The 16,898-nt window shown below is 39.8% G+C and overlaps 2 protein-coding genes across 2 annotated transcripts in view; one reads left to right on the top strand and one right to left on the bottom strand.

Moving 5' to 3' along the window:
• Positions 1 to 16,898, top strand: part of prickle2b (prickle homolog 2b) — a 102,138-nt gene that overhangs the window by 44,631 nt on the left and 40,609 nt on the right. The window lies entirely within an intron of this gene.
• LOC128511636 (ataxin-7) overlaps positions 3,003 to 16,898 on the bottom strand; it is a 118,930-nt gene continuing 105,034 nt past the window's right edge. Inside the window, exon 15 of the transcript XR_008356187.1 lies at positions 3,003 to 3,017. The gene's annotated coding sequence lies outside the window, so the exon portion shown is untranslated. The remainder of the gene's footprint in view (positions 3,018 to 16,898) is intronic.

Genomic DNA, 16,898 nt, shown 5'->3' with positions numbered 1-16,898 from the left:
CATCACCCTAGGATAGAAGCCAAAAGCGGAGCAGAGTGGTTCCTCTCTCTCGCCCTCTCAATCAGCGGTTACGCGGATGATAGATTATTCTCTGCATTGACTAAATAAATTCATTACGTTGATGGGTCAAGAAGCTTTTAGGAGTATTTAAGTGAGCTCCCCTCCACCACCCCGCTCTCTTCTTTCTTTTTTTCTCTCTCTCTCTTAACTCTACTGTCCCTGGTTTTCCTCTCACTAAGGGACGTCAGATTGATGGATCACTTCAATTAACTTTGACATAAGAAGGGATGAGATAGCAAGTATGTAGGATGAGTGCAGAGAATGCCCCCTTTTTCCTTTTTATTTGTCGTCTCTTCTTTATTGTGATACCTTTTTTTTAATGCCCTTTAAGGAAGGATGAAGATCAGTTTCTTGCAGGTTCAAAAGATCCACTCTGCGGAATGAATACTTTACTTTAGACAATAAAGTAGACAATGTTACAGGATTAAATGTATCATTTATTCTAATATGAATTGAAGGTAGTGAACAAGAAATCAGGATGCCTCAAAGCTCCAGGGTCCCTGGTTTGGTTATGAACTCGGATTTCTTCGCCAAGTGGGTTTCCTTTGGGTTCTCTCGGAAACTTGGTGAATTTGCTGACTCTCTTCTTAAAGCCTAGACTCTGGAAAGTCAATCTAGACTCGGGTCCACAGCTCATATTAGGAATGCAGTAATACACTGTAAAGAAATGTATGCTTCCTACTTTGCTTTTATACAACAGTTCCACATATATGCTATGTCTCATCAACATATTTTCTTTCTTTATCCAGTTATTTTGCTCCTCCAACATATATTCAATTCAATTTTATTTATATAGTGCTTTTAACAATGATCATTGTCTCAAAGCAGCTTCACAAAACTAAAAGAATTTTTTAGAAAAGGAAATATTTGGAAGTGTGTATGTGTGAGAAAAATGTGTCAAGATAATAATTAGATGAATAAATATTGAATGAAATGTCTCTGATGAGCAAGCCAAGGGTGACGGCGACGGTGGCAAGGAAAAACTCCCTGAGATGGCAATAGGAAGAAACCTTGAGAGGAACCCTGTTCCAGTAGGTGCAGAGGGCAGATGGGGTCTGGATCACTGGGAGCACAGGAGCAGCATGTGTAGCTCCAACCATCATGAAGCAGAATCCAGCTGGAGCTGGTCCTTCTCTGGACGCCTCAGGATCCTCGCAGGGTTGGCCTTTGTCTACTTATGCTGGTACAATCTCCAGATGCCTCGGGATGGGTAGAAAAATACAGAACAGATGGAGAGAATTAGCGTAGTTGCCATTCAGGATAGATGTACTGGAGTATGAAGATATGGGATGCATCTGGAGTCTACTTTTGAATTGGGAAACTGTGTCTGAGCCCCGAACACTGTCTGGGAGGCTATTCCAAAGCTTTGGAGCTAAATATAAAAATGCCCTGCCCCCTTTAGTAGATTTAAAAATTCTGTGAACTACCAGTGTGGTGGATTATAGCGTTTCAGAAGACTGGTTAGGTATTTGGGAGCTAAACCATTTAAGGCCTTGTATGTACTGTAAGTAATACTATTTTGTAATTAATTCTAAACTGAACAGGTAGCCAGTGCAGGGATGATAATATTGGGGTTATATGATCATATTTTCTGGATCTAGTGAGAACCCTGGCGGCTGCATTTTGGACTAACTGAAGCTTGTTTATTGAGGATGCAGGACAACCACCTAGTAATGCATTACAATAGTCCAGTCTGGAGGTCATGAATGCATGAACTAGCTTTTCTGTATCAGATACAGATAAGATGCTCCTAAGTTTGGCGATATTTCTAAGATGGAAAAAGGCTGTTTTTGTGATATTGGAAATATGATTTTCAAAGGACAAGTTACTGTCTAATGTTACGCCCAGGTCTTTTACTGTTGAGCTAGTAGTAACAGTACATCCTTCTAAACGCAGGCTGAATTGTGAAAGCTGTTGTGTGCTGGATAGGAAAGGATATACAGGATATATATCCTTCCACAACTGACAAAACTAACTAACAGCGACTGGCAGAGCTGGCGATTGACAGTTAGCGACTAACTGGGGTGAAAGTAGTTTTAAAATCCTTCCCGTATTATGTAGCCACAAGGGGAGCAGAATAAACCATGGAGGTGGTGCACAGTCCTGTAAATATCGTTCTCTTATATGATATTATAGTTCTGTTTTAGAATATCAGCTCGGTTAACTTCCGGGTTCCGGGGTTAAATCCCAAATAGCGTTAAATAGAAAGCTATATAGGATGTAATGCTGAGAGTTAGTGTAACTAATGATTTGTGACCACATGGTCCATGGAGTATAGTTAAGTACAGTTAAACATCCCAGTGCTGTTACTGTCTATTATCACCACCGATGGAACAATCAGATTGCTCAGTCTGAACTAACTGTTACATAATTCGTAAAAATTGTAGGTTTTGTAGAATATTGTCTATTTGGACATTTCTACAGTGATTCTGGTCTAAGATTAAGACAAAGCATAAATCTAACATCGACATTTCAAACATTTAACATCTACAAGTCGCCAAAGCAGTGAGGATGTCACTATAAAAATGTGCAAAGTATGAGTGGATAGTAAAATCGTACCGCAGTCCAGCACGAGGCTCTTGTGCTTGATTTTCACAGAATTTTTTGGAGTTGTGAAGACTAGGCACATGAAACGCCACTGTGACACAAAGCACACACATTTCGAACAGCACTATCCTCAGAATACAGAGGTGAGGACAACAAAAAACATTGGCAGTTGCTTGTAAGTTATTAGCAAGTTTTATAAACATTTTAATTGTCTTTTATTATCAGCAATCGTTCTACCTCCAATCGTTGACCTCGATAGAAATCAGATTCCAAACTTTGAATATTAAGTTGGAGAAGCCCCGCCCTAAACCGACCATCAATGTGCATGGACCCAAATGGATTGGTGTCCCCACTCATGTGATCCAAAGAGATCCTGATCGGGATAAATATACATAAAAAAAAAAAAACACCTTCGAAGCATTTAGCAATTAACTTTTAAAAAATAGAATCTTCTTCAGTTAGTATCGCAATAATTCATAACACGACGCTGGATGCGTCCACTGTTGGCAATTTCATACCATATGACCCACCGTACTCTGAAAGCCTGTTGTAAGAGTTTGTGTAGGTGTTTGAGGCAGGTTGCCTGGTATCCAGCCCACACATAATCATGCTACACAGCCATACACACGCACACACACACAAACACAGCAGTGGAATTTTTATTGCCATTGGCACGACGCGGTCTCCTGCCTATATTCCTTAACCACCTAAATAAGACTATTGTCACTTATTAGTCTCATATGGGCTCGCACTCGCGACTCTCAGTCAGTGTGTTTAGCAGTTTTAGAGAATAATTAGCTATTATGAGTGTGCTCCGACATGGCTGACATTTTTTTTTTTGTGGTTACAGTGGCAGGCTTCTTTAATTTAGTTGTCTGCACAATTGAAATAAGACACTGAGCCCTATTTTCATGTTAATAACGCGAATGCAAAAACAACATCACAAGATTGTGGCTTTGGCGCATGTCAATGTGGCGGATGTATTTCTGGGATTTTCCCAACTATTAGAACACAAAAAAGGGGGGGGGGGGTGGAATATGAATTATCACAAGTGTAATTATGCTGCTATAATACATCGTGAAATCAATTCCAATTTTAATAAGGGCCAGGTTGGTAGTTCTACACCAAATCCTTCTTTTTTTTCATTCGGGCTTTGGGACCAAGCATGGTGGAGTCATTGTATAATGGTGTAGGTTTAAGGGTCCAACAGTGGCAACCTGGTGGAAGCAGGGTTCAAACCCCCAACCCTCCGATCAGCTGAGCACTGCCAAGATTGTTTCATTAAGAACGTTTTTTTTTTTTTTTTCAAATGTTTATTCCGATCGGTCATTACGATTATTAGCACATTCCCCAAAGCAGTTTTATTTTTGTTCAGTGTTACTTTAACCCTTTTGTATGGAGTTTCCAGTGTCACAGCTTAAGTTTTTCATCATATACCCATTTTCCACCACAGTGAACCAGGTGGTAGTTCCACAGTAGTAAAGTGCTCGCCCTATTATCCGGAGATCACGAGTTTGATTCCAGGGTGATGCTGTAACCTCTCACAGCCTGAGGTCTAGAGAGAGCTGATTGGCGAAGCTCTCTCAGAGGGGAGGGATGAGAGGTACTTAGTGTTCTTACATAAATCACGGCTCTACAGCCAATCACTGAGTCTGTGAGCTCACGCAAGCGGAAGAAGCAGATATCGCTGTACACGTCATTATGTCACTGTATACATCAGTGTACGTCTCTACTTTCCCGGCAATGCTAGTGACAATGTTAGCGGCAATTTTTTTTTATGATAGCCGCTAACAACTGCTAACAACAATGGCAAATTTCAAATGGTTTTGCGAGCAGTTCTCCTGGCTTTATCATTACTAGAAAGCGTTTGAGTTGCATATTGAGTCCATTTTTTTTTTAACATTTTAATCATAGTTGGTTATGATAATTCCTGATGCAAGCGGTTCTTTGTTCTAGCCCAGCAAAGTATTGATGCCTTCTGAGGGCTTCAGCTGAAATTGACCGCCATGGTGGAAAAGGGGTAATGGATGAGTTACGTTTGTTTTTTCGCTTAACGTCTCTTTGTTATATTTGGCATTTTCATGAAGTCGCTGCTCAATAACGAAGTGAAACCAGAGCTCCAAAATTGTGTTGTAAGAAATAAAACAGTATGTTTGTAAGGTCAGGAGAATACTGGTTCGGTATTGTGTTGAGTACAAAAAGAAGTTCTTGAACAATGGGAATTCAATCCAAATACGACTAGAGATTGAACAATCTTCCTTTCAGATTGGTGGCGAATTATTTTGCCATTGTGTCTAGATTATAGTGATTATAGTTCCAACGTTGGCTCAAGATTATTAAACACGAAAGGTACATTCTTTCAGAACATGTTTCCAATATGGGGAGCTTTTCCTGCATCTCGTGTGTCGTTCAGGGTGAATTGCTGTTGTGCCGGTAAATGACGTGGCCCGGTGATTATTGCCTTGTGACTCAGCTCCCACGGTGCGTTGATCAGGAGGTCCGGTGTGCAAGTGCTCGGCTGTTAAAGGAGTCGTACTGTGAGCTGGAGCTGAAGTGAAAGCATGTTCATATGGCTGTGATGAATGACTGGGTCCCACTGGCGCTTACACAGATTGAGTTTCATTAGTTATTTAGAGTGGAAGGAAGAAAGGGTAGTCTTTTTTTCTGCTCATCAGGAACTTCTACTTGCAGGTCTCTTATTTTACAGATTCTTTCTAAGAGGTTCTTGCGTTCTGTGGTATATCAGACTTTCTTAGACAGTTGAGGAGTCTTCCTTTAGTTCATCAGAAGTCCATTATCCCACATGTTCCTTGTAATTGGCTGGGACCTTGATGGAACCGGACATAGAGGCAATACTCACAAGGGGGTAGTCATGGGGGAGCTGTTAAAGGGATGGTACAAGGAGGGGGTAGTTTGATGGGGGCTCGAGTGAAAGGATTAGGAGGTGACTTTAGTCCTACATTTTACACCCACTAGCTTCATGCAGCTGAGGTCTGCAGCAGTTACACCGGTTTGGGAATCTCAGATTCTGTCCGATCTCTGGTACTCACTGCTCTGCCATTCATCCAGGGGGGACGAGGGAAATTCTTCCGTGAAGTGCCTCTCTGCATTGAGTACCACTTTCGCTTGCTCTTTCCATTTCTTCAAAGCAGGTTTTTCCCATTAAGGAAAAAGTGAGAGTACTCTTGCCCTGAACTTAACCTTGATTCCACAGCGGTGTCTGTCTTTTGAAATCCAGTTCAAAAATCAAGATAAGCAGAAGGAAAGGAAGCGGTAAGTAAGTTCCACAACCTGGCTTAAAGCAAAGTGTGTGTCATGCAGCTGACACGTCGATTTTTTTTAAAGCCTGCTGAACAGCATAATGCTTTTCTTAATGTTTCCCATTGCCTTCTTTGCTGACTTTGCTGCCTCTAGGGTACTTGCTCAACTGTTTGCTCATGCTGACCGGTTCTGTCCTGCGTCCAGTTTCAATATACACTCTGTTGACTTGGCTAGCTCGACAGGGTGTTTGCTGCAGAAAGTGGAATTTCTATTTTCAGCACGATCAGCAATGCTAAAAGATAAATGGGCTTGCTTGAAGTTATTTTTTGCTTTCAACCATCCTTCCTGATTTCCCGATTAGAGGATTTATGCCTCAACAAATTTTTAGATCATGACTAAGAGCAAAGAGACAGAGCCAAGTGAGAGAACAGAAAAAGTGGGGGGAAAAAAGCTAAAGCAGCATACAGACAGCACCCTGCAATCTCAGCTGTTGTGATTTAGGCTGCCTGACAGCACACAAATCTTAAAGGAACTCTCAGCTGTGCTGCATGCCTACCCCTCCCTTTCTTTATTTTTAACACCAATGCTTTATGGGGCCTTTACTACAACGGGGCAGAAAGAGATTATTGTCTCTAGAAATACAGTTCGGTGATTCTCATTGCCAGAACAATATCCCCCCCGAAAGGGTGGGGGACTCTTGAATGAGCAACCAGCAAACAAGCAAGACCTGCTTTACAAGTGAAATTCTAGCTATAAACCATTTTGATCAAGAACTAAAGCCACATTTTTAGCAAAGTTCTCTACAAAAAAATGGAACTCTCAGGAATGACAAATCCAGTTTTTGGTTTACCATAATAAAGTAACCAAAAACCACTACAAGTGGGAAAAAAAGATTTAACGCAGATGGCATAAGAGACAATTCCAGAATGTAACATCCAAAAAAAAAAAAAAAACAGCAAATATGGAGAAGGTTAAGATATTTTATAATCATCATATTCTTAATATTAATAGACGTTTAGAAACAAGTGTTTTCGGTGATGAGGAATTCCTAAGGTTGACCTTGTCACACCAAACATCATTGGTTGGTAAAACTAACGCTTCCTGTGATGGTTAGTTTGGCAAGCTCCACCCCAGTGGTTCCTCAACAACAATAAGACCTACTTTGGAGCAGGAACTTCTAAGGTTCCAAGAACAATGGCGGTTGCTATCTCAAGTTTCTAATTTCCATGTTATCATTTTTTGGGGGGATTCCTGAAACGTTTTTTATATGTCTTAATGGTCCAAAAGACCTACCTTTAATGGTACCACTCCATGGACAGACATGACCCTGAACAAACCAACTACATACATTGGTCATTTTGGTACGCCAGCCCTAACCATCATTCATTGCTGGTCCAGTCCAGCTTGAGAACCCATCATTACTTAATTTGGGTAGGTTTATGACCCAGGAAACCAAAATGTGTCTAGCATCTGCGGACCTGTAACTGATAATCACTCTACCATGGGAGATGGTACCCAACCAGTATTCCTTAGTTCCAGTGCTAATTAAACACATCTGATTCTGCTAATCCTTTTTTTTCTTTGTTTTGTTTTTCCTGAACATAAGTGCCAGGTGCCAGATTAGGGTTGGTCTTAAACTACAAAGGGGGTTGTCCTCTGATCTCCAGCATTGGGCAACTTGCTTTGGTTTTAGCCTCCTATCTGGGTCTGTTTGCTGTTGGCCACCTTCAAGGTGTATGGAATTGATTCTGTATATGGATCCTGGAGCACTGGGGAAATTTATCAGTCATGGCTGCCTTGTTGAGTGTCTCTTTGTTTGAGTGATGTCCTTGAGTGAGTGACTGAATGTGGTCTGGACATATTTAGCATGACAGTATATAACCTACTCTCCATGGATCTCTCTGCCACATAGACAGACAGTGACATGGCTATCAAATTCACCCTGCATCTGCAGACACACATTATCTTCATACTTCCTGGCATTCTATAAGCGGAACCTACCAACCGTGGTTATAAGCGAGGAAAAAAAAGGAATGAAGAGGCATTGAAGAGAGCCAGAGGGAAGAGCAAGAGCGATGAAGTAGGAGTTTTTTGGGCAAACTTCACACATTTTGCAGGGTTAGGCTATTGATTGCTTTCATTTTTGGCATGTCCACCTCCCTGCTGCGTACCACCCACCCACAAACACACGTGCACACACACACACCTCCTCCCCTGCTGCTTTCTCTATTTCCTGTTTGCTCTGCCAGACCCAATTGATGCTCAGCATGCGGGTCAGTGATGGATCCGGTGACATGCTGGGCCATTACTTTGTATGGCTATATCTTTTATTGGTGTTTGAACACACACACACACACACACAAAGTAGCACATGGAATTGTTGCCTCAAGGCAAGAGGCAGGTTACAACTTCACAATGATCACTGCATATTTATACTAGCAGGACAAAATCTTCTCTCCAAATGTGCTAAAAATGTCTAACCTTCGAAAAAGTGAAATCCCACAAATACTAGACTTTACCAAAATAGTTCCCACTGGAGTGTCTAGAGGAGAACAATTGTGGCTTTTATAGAAAAATATAAAATGTTACATTGTACAAATGTTACTCTCTTTAAAATATTACACTGGTAAACCATACTCCAGTCACACAATCATTTTTAGATTATTTAACTGTAAGTGCTACAGGTTTAATTGTTAGCAAGCTAGATAATATTTCGTAAGTTAGCTAGTTAACTAAAGTATTGGTAAGGTAGATAACTCTAGGTGGGAGTTAGTTTGTGCTGTTGCATGGTGGAATATGCATGGTTTTGTTGTTGGTTGAATTACCTAAAGTTGTCTAAATTAAAATATTGCTAGATCGTGCTCGACACTTGTGCCAGATCAAAATCAAAATCATATATATATAATATATATATGAAATCATATATGTGTATATACATTGAGGTCAATAAGTATTTGATTAGTCTCATGGAGGGTCTACAATTTTCAGCATAGGTGCATTTCCACTGTGAGAGACAAAATAACAAAATCAAAATACGGAAATCACATCGTATGATTTTTTTTTTAACAATTTATTTGTGAATTACTGTGTTAAATAAGTATTTGATCACTTGCTTATCAGCCAGATTTCTGACCCTCAAAGACCTGTTATTTTGCTTTTAAATAGTCCAGCTACACTCTACTCATCATTCTAAATTAGTAGCACCTGTTTGAGGTCGTCCTTAACTCCATTCGCCGTGTTTGGAGGAAGAAGAATGATGAGTATCATCCCAATAATACCATACCTACAGTGAAGCATGGGGCTGGAAGCATCATGCTCTGGGGGTGTTTTTCTGCACAGGGGACAGGACGACTGCACTGTATTAAAACCTCCTTCCCTTAGTGAGAGCATTAAAGATGGGTCGTGGCTGGGTCTTCCAACATGACAATGACCCAAAGCACACAGCCAGGAAAACCAAGGAGTGGCTCCGTAAGAAGCATATGGACTATTTAAAAGCAAAATAACAGGTCTTTGAGGCTCAGAAATCTGGCTGATAAGCAAGTGATCAAATACTTATTTGACACAGTAATTCACAAATAAATTGTTAAAAAATCATACGATGTGATTTCCGGATTTTTCTGTTTAGATTCTGTCTCTCACAGTAAAAATGCACCTATGCTGAAAATTGTAGACCCTCCATGATTTCTAAGTAAGAGAACTTTCAAAATCACAGGGTGATCAAATACTTATTGACCTCACTGTATATATATGGATTGGGTGAAAAGTATTTGATCACCATGTGATTTTAAAACATGGCTGTGATGTAAAGTAGTCGCACTGCTGTGATGTAAAGTAGTCTTAGACACAAGGGCGCAGGATGAATACTGAAGGTGTCACAGCAGTGCATTTATTTATTACAATAGCACAACCTTGAATGTAATACTGTTTTTATTCAACAGTCCCACATATTGCATTTATCATCAACAGGTTATAATTTGTTTGTAATTAAAGCAGCTGTTCTGCTCTGCCAACACGTATCCTTCTGCGGTGACCGTCAGTTAGTGTAATAAACGGGTAAAAGTAGTTTAACATTCTTTCCGGTACCATGTAGGCATAAGGTCAGGAAAATAAACCATGGGGGTGGTGGACTGTCCTGAGAAATGTACAAGATTTACTTTATATTTTCATTTATTCTACTTTAGAATATCAGCTAACGTCCCAATGGTAAGCTAGTGGTCCACCCAACAAGTAGTGCTGTTGATCAGGGGTTAGAGAGGGATTTGGGCCTTCAGCTTTGTAACTCGTGTTAGACGTGAATAGGACAACACAGACAGTACAGAGGCAATTCCGGAATGATTTAGAAGCAATTACTAGAGAGACAGTGTGTTGTTTAGGATAACATAATGTTATAAGATGTGTGTTCTTGCTAAAAGTGCTTCTGTGACTGGTTTGAAATGAGACTTTTGGCAGGCAGCTGCTGCCTCCCCTTTCTAGTACTACAGACCATACTGACCTACTTTCACCCATGCTTGCAACCAACTTCTAGTATAATTAATGAGACACTGGGGTGATACATAGTGCTGTTATGCTCTATATCACCACTCATGGAATGCCTCTTATCCACCAATCAGATTACTCGGTCAGAACTAACTGTTGTATAAAAATAAAATAATATTAATAATAATAATAATAATAAGAAGAAGAAGAAGAAGAAGAACATGGACTTTATTGAAAATCTAGATATCGTTTCTAATATCTTAAATGATATAATCTAGCATTGTAATACAATGTAATACTATTTGTGTCTATATTAGTGCTAAAAATATTCAGATTTGAACAAAAGTCCAGCCTTTCTTTGTAAATTCACAATCTAAAAAAGATCTGTGATTACTTTTAAGAACTAACCGTTTCCTCTGCTGCTCCTTGATGCACTGGTACATGAAACCATAGCTGGTGTGAATAAAGAAACTACAACCGTAACCTACATCAGACTGTTTAACGAATGCCGTTCAATAGCTAGCAGACCTCCAGCAAAGGTTTATCCTGTTTTTGTTTTCAGTGCTTTACAATAAGATTAGTCTCAGGGAAACGAGTCTTGGGAGCAAATCACACTGACTTTTACAGAAACCGGTGTCAGAGGGATCAGGTTGCACTGGGCTTTGACGGCCTCTCCCTGTCCTGCACTACTCACTAAGAGCCAGGATAAGAAATGAGAAGAGAGCAGAACAAACCGGCCTGTCACTTACACTCCCAGACACACACACACACACATACACACACAAACCCACTTCACAGACAGGCTTGTGACACTCCTTGCCTCGGGAGCTGCTATTTAGAGTCATCATCTGTCAGGAATAAGTGCTCTGTCCGTTGTATAAGAGAGAGGAATAGACAGAGAAATACAAAGGCCTGTCTTAGGAGGAAAAATGAAGGAGAAATCGTTTAGTAGCTCTCTTTCTCTCAATCATCATCATCACTATCATCACACATATTAGGGGTTAGACTTCATGTAAAAAAAATTCTTACTTTATTTCAATAGTAAAGAGGCATGATTTATTTAAATAATTGAATTGCTAGTGTTATTTTAATTACATAGGTAAATGGTCAATTTGCTTATTTTTAACTATACCTATCTAGTACATATAACTTGACAGCTCATTAGCATTTACGAAGGATCCCTGTCAGTCTTTTTTAGCGACACCACGCCCTTCTCTCAAGCCTGGAAAGCGTAGCGTATCTGGCGAGTACCCAGCACATTCTGAACTTTTACTCTACATAAAACACACTATGTTCTTCTGAATAAAGGCAAAATAATTGTCATAATAAATCCTAACTTAACATCGGTAGTGCTTTTCCAAAACAGAAAAATACATAACTGGCAAAGCAGATGGACTTATCAGAAAACCATTAGTGATGGTCAGCTGAAAACCTCATGAGAACTAATTACATGGAAAGTCAGGAGGCTGACGTTATTCTAGACCTTTCTTTCAAATCAGACTGAGACGAATTTCACGTTTATACTCTTTTAACTCAGCTATCAAGCATCCATCTGTAATATGTATTTAACTGGAATCTTTACTTTTCTTAAATTGGATTGTGAGGAACATGTCTCCGCACATACTTTCCGTCTTTTTCATAGACACCATCAGAGGCAGGAAGGACTCGCATGTCTGACTGACAAAGATGTGGTTCGTTTCAGTCATCTTTCCCCCAAGCTGTAAATGCTTTCAAATCTTTTTTTTGTACTTGAATTGAGGAAGTGTGAGGTCAGTGGTGTGCGGTGGATCAGTAATTAAAAGCTGAGTTGGTTGAGTTAATTATAAGGTAACTTAATTGGGTTAATTTAAAGGTGTCATGCCTTGGTGTGTTTGCTGAGTTAATTGGCTTTTATTGCAGGTCTCCAGGTGCTGGATGTTTGAAATGAGAATGATGGAAAAGTTCAAGTGCACACACACACACACACACACACAGACGTACGTGCATAAGCACACACAAAGTTTATGTACATTGCATTAGACTGGTAAAAACCTCATGGAAACTTTTGAGGTCAGTGCAGCCTCTTTCAGAGTCCTCATCTTGTGAGAAAATCCAGGGCCAGATCGAGAGCCTTGGCAGCAAGCATTGGATTTAATCAGCGCGTATAGTGTGTGTGTTTGTCGACGGCTGGGGTCGATGATGATCGTTGATCATCTTGGCACTCTGACACAAGCGTTAAAGGCAACCGCTTGCGGCCTGGGGGTCATGCGCTAATTTTAATGTCATATGTCATGTGTCGAATTAAAGTGAGCCAAACCCAAAGGCACGTCCCATATCAGCCTCGGATGGAACACATATGAGAGGGGAAGATTTAAGATCTCGGTTTCGAGATCTGATGTTTTCATTTTGACGGCTGCTTTACGAACAGTAATTTTCTTTATGCTTCTTTTGGCTGCACCGCTAAAAATCCAAACTGACCTAGAAATAACATTCTTACCCAATTTAAACTTTAAGCACCAGAAGATCTACAACAAAAACGCTGGGCAACTGTTCAGGCAGTGAATAAAAAAATCTCCATGACAAAACACAGCTTGTCCCTTTTAATCATTAATCTTGTGCCCTAATCTGACCCGTCTCACTTTATTCACCTCAAGTGTAGAGAAAGAAGTGCACGTGGGAGTGGGAGTGGACGTGACGCACAATTTAAGAGTAACAACCCTCCTGATGCTGTTCAGATTAACCAAAGACCCTCATGGCGTGTTAAGTCTACTTCCTGCACGCCTGAACATGAGTGGACGTGTGTGTCTAGTGTTGTAAATGTCAGTGCAGAATGTTTCTGTAATCATTGTGTGAGCTGAAGGTCTGATGTAAAAGTGCTGTGTAATGAAATGGGTAAAGTGAGCAGGACGAAGGGTGGTCTGGGATCAGATTGACGTGAAGCACATGAGAGAAGATTATGAACCTATATAAATAAATTATAGACTATAAATTAGTCTTGCAATTGTTTCAAAATATTTCTTTTTCTTTGTAGGATGAGAGGATGTGAATTAACACTGCATGTTTTACATTCAGGCTTCCATAACATATATCATAATTCCTCTGTATTTCCTTAAAAAAATATTTTGTATTATTAAGCAAATATATAAAGTAAATAATTAATTAAAAAATATATTTTAGCAGAATATAGAAACCTAAAGCAGCTATTTTTTCGCAGAGAACATTAAGCTAGCTAGTTTTACCCAAGTGCCCTACTTTGCTCAGCCAGAGAGTTACTTTTATTTCTTAACATTAGGTAATACAGTATCTGTTAGCTTATTTAGTGATCTAGCATTCCTTTTGAGCTAGCATAAATAGCTAGTTAGCTTTGCTATATTTAGCTATACCCATTTGTCTACAAACACTAGCTAGTAACGCTAGCTAATTAACTTTAACTGTTTAGCTAGCCCATTTCTTTACAAACCATACAAACATTAGCTGTAGCTAGTTAACTTTGCTATGTTTAGTTAGCCCATTTCTCTACAAACCATAGTTAGTAACCGTAGCTAGTTAACTTTGCTAAGCTTAGCTAGGCCATTTGTCTACAAACATTAGCTAGGAACTGTAGCTAATTAACTTCGCTATATTTAGCTAGCCGATTTCTCTACAAATCATACAAACATTAGCTAGTAACTGTAGCTAGTTAAGTTTGCTATGTTTAGCTAGCTTATATCTCTACAAACCATAGCTAGTAACTGTAGCTAATTAACTTTGATGTGTTTAGCTGGCACATTTGGCAAGCTTATCAAAGTTAAGCTAGTAGCTACTACAAACCATAGCTAGTAACTGTAGCTAGCCATTTCTCTACAAACATTAGCTAGCTACTTACCTATGTTTAGTTATACCTATAGCTAGTAAACTTTGTTAGCTGGTTTATAGATCTTAAATTCCAATTTAGCCAAATTTAGATGGCTGTTTAACTTGGCTAAGTGTAGAGCCTCTGCGAACATTAGGTAATAGCTGATATTAACTTGTTTATGGATGATGCATTCTTATTTGGCTGGGCTTGTTATCTTGCCTAATTACAGCTAGCCAATATTTTCTCTGCAAACATAAGCTAGATTATGATTATTAAAGCAATTACATATTTGTATGGAGGCTAATTATCTAACAAGGTCTCAAATGAAATATACAGGTCTACAAGAATTTCTCATAATTTTATTCAGCTGTAAAATTCTAGAAAACTCGTTAAAATTACAACAACATTTGAGCTGCTCAGTTACTGGGTCCTTAAACGCTGCCAAGTTATTAGGTAGAGCTCGTCTCTTATTAATCCAGTGATTTTAGAGTCAGGCAACGGTTACAAAAGCAAGATCTCAGCACAAGAATATCAAAAGAGTAAGAGACAGCAAGAAAAGTCATTATAAGGACCAGGAGAAACAGAGCCAAAAAAAGAGCATGAGGAGCTGATGGAGCGATGAAAGAAAGCAACGTGGATGACGGGAAAAGAGAAAGCGAGCATTGGGAAAGTTGCCAAGCAAATCCAGAGGTGATGAATGAACCTGTAATTAAGTGCCTCTGCTCTGATGCTGTCTCTGTCTCACTGAACCAGATCGCTGCTCAATCACATCAGATGAGCGAAACCATAAAAACACCACACTGGGCAAAAAAAAAAAAAAAAAAAAAAACCCTACGACAGCAGCACCCACCAGATTAATTCAGCAGAGGTGTTTATGACGGTGATGCGGCCAACGAATACCACAAAGAGGATGGAGAGGAGGAAACAAAGACAAGCCGCGAGGAGCATGGCTCAGCACTCCAGTGGAGTTTAGTGTTTTATCGGCACGGGTTCAGGCCTGCGTGAGATTCCAGGCAGGCGTGTAACAGTGAACCCTGATTAGTCATCTGTGTGTGTTCTCGTTGTTATTGGCTTCACAAAATTACACTGCAAGAGTAACTGAATGCTCAATTCATATTTTCTAGAACAGCAGCTAAGTGGGTTTATGATAGCGTTTCTATAGTAACGTCTGTCAGCAGGACTTGTTTGAAGGCTGCAAAACTTTACCTGATTTAGGATGTGTTTAATAATAATATGTTTTCTGTACGAGGTGGAGAACAGACTGCCTGCTTCACACTGGCCTCTCTGGAATTCCTTTAAAGGCCCTTTCCTTTAAAGGGGGAAAAAACGTCCTGGTTTGATCAGGAAAGGTGTACTGTTTTTGCACTATAATGCACAACCATATATTGGCTGCACTTGCACATTACCGGAATTCGGTTGGGAGTTATGGCCACACTCTCTGTTTCTGCATTTTTGGGTCATTTAAGGAGTTCCTGGGAGTCCATTGTTTCAGGCATGAAGCACTAGTGAAACACTGGGATAAATGCATTAGTGCAGCAGAGGATTATATAGAGGAATAAAGTGTTTTTTTAACTCACAAGGTCCCAGTTTGAAATGAACTCCCTAATATAAGTAAGATGAAAAAAGAGAAATAAATATTAATTGATATATTGCTATGGTATAGAAGGAATAAAACACTTTAGGTTGATTACAATGCTTTCTTATAATGTCCTATCACATAGATAAAAATCTAAGTATTTCAATACGGTTTATTATTCTCAAGCAGACGGTTTGCCAAGAATTTGCCAAGCATCTGTATGAGCCTCTTTACGAAAGAGAGAGCAAGCTCTTCTCTCAGTGCCAGCTCAGGACACAAGGGCTGGACCAACATGTCGAAGATTTACAAGGAAAACACTGAGCTATTCAAAACAGTCTGCTCTCTGAGTGCCACAGAGTCCCTCTTTGGCCTTAGAAGGCCTCGCTCTGGTTTGTTTATCTTCCTTCTCCACCAGGCTGCAGTCTGTGAAGTGTCCTTTCAGCATACATGCCGGAGTGCTGTGTGTGCATGGAAAAAGACTTGAGTGTTTCGTGCGTGAAACCGCTATGTGAAACGCGAACATAAGAATCTTTTCTCCCGGTTCGACATTACTACAAAGTGAAAAAAGTTAAAATCAGACATAGCATTCTACAGGAAGAAGAAGGTATTACCTAGCTTTCTGAGTCGCTGAGTCAGTAGCTTTCTTCAAACGAAGACTGAGGAGCCACTTATTCACTAAACACTTTAACTAGCATTTAAGCATAATGGAGTTCTTAGAACTTGGTTTATTTCTTCTAGCAACAGAAGGTCCTACAGCAGTTGTGTAAGGTGCTTTGGATAAAGAGTAAGCGTTTTTCAAATTCTCCTCCCTGGGAGAGCCCCGATTAGAGCTCCTTAAGGAATCCTTAAGAAAGCAATGAAACACTGTGCTATCCAAGGAATCCATAAGGAACCATTGCTTATGGAATCAAGTTCTCATGGATACATAAATACGGATCATAAATTTAAGGAAAAAAATATATAAATGTGGTAGTTACTAAGGTATTGGGTGGCTACAAGCTATCAGAATCATGTTAGAGCACCTTGAAACATCAATCAAGGCTATAAGCCTCTGGAACTGGTTTGAATGGATGTACGTAATTTTTCCCCAAATCTTCCGAATACTAGGGTTTGGATGGGTAGCACTGAACATGTGGCGTTAAAATCCATAGGCACCCCTTATAT

This window comes from Clarias gariepinus, chromosome 23 (genome assembly GCF_024256425.1).
Source record: "Clarias gariepinus isolate MV-2021 ecotype Netherlands chromosome 23, CGAR_prim_01v2, whole genome shotgun sequence".
Taxonomy (NCBI): domain Eukaryota; kingdom Metazoa; phylum Chordata; class Actinopteri; order Siluriformes; family Clariidae; genus Clarias; species Clarias gariepinus.
This window is presented reverse-complemented; position numbering and strand designations above follow the sequence as displayed.